This window comes from Tigriopus californicus, chromosome 1, assembly GCF_007210705.1.
Source record: "Tigriopus californicus strain San Diego chromosome 1, Tcal_SD_v2.1, whole genome shotgun sequence".
NCBI classification, from domain to species: Eukaryota; Metazoa; Arthropoda; class Copepoda; order Harpacticoida; family Harpacticidae; genus Tigriopus; species Tigriopus californicus.
Genome location: NC_081440.1, coordinates 2,103,624 through 2,103,971, shown reverse-complemented (window position 1 = coordinate 2,103,971; position 348 = coordinate 2,103,624).

Here is a 348-nt window from a genome sequence, read left to right as displayed (position 1 = left end):
GACCTTTCAATTTTATAATACTGGGGATTACATTCCCTGTAGCGTTTAGAAAAGCCTATGAAAAAACGAACCAAAAGAAAGTTCAACAGGTACTAGAAAGGGATTGCCGTTTCTTTTTTACTTTTTGAAGGCCAATTTGCCACTCAGTCAAAGATTATCTAAAATTGTAGAGCAAATTCAAGCTTTTTCAAATATGACAGCAATCAAATGGTATGATTTTTCATATATAGTTATATCAAATAACAATTCTAAAACAGAAATTTTCAATGCCAAGTTTTGTTCGAAACATATTGTTTGTTTTGAACCTCCGACATGTTTGACCTGATTCCCTCGACTATGCTGTGAAGT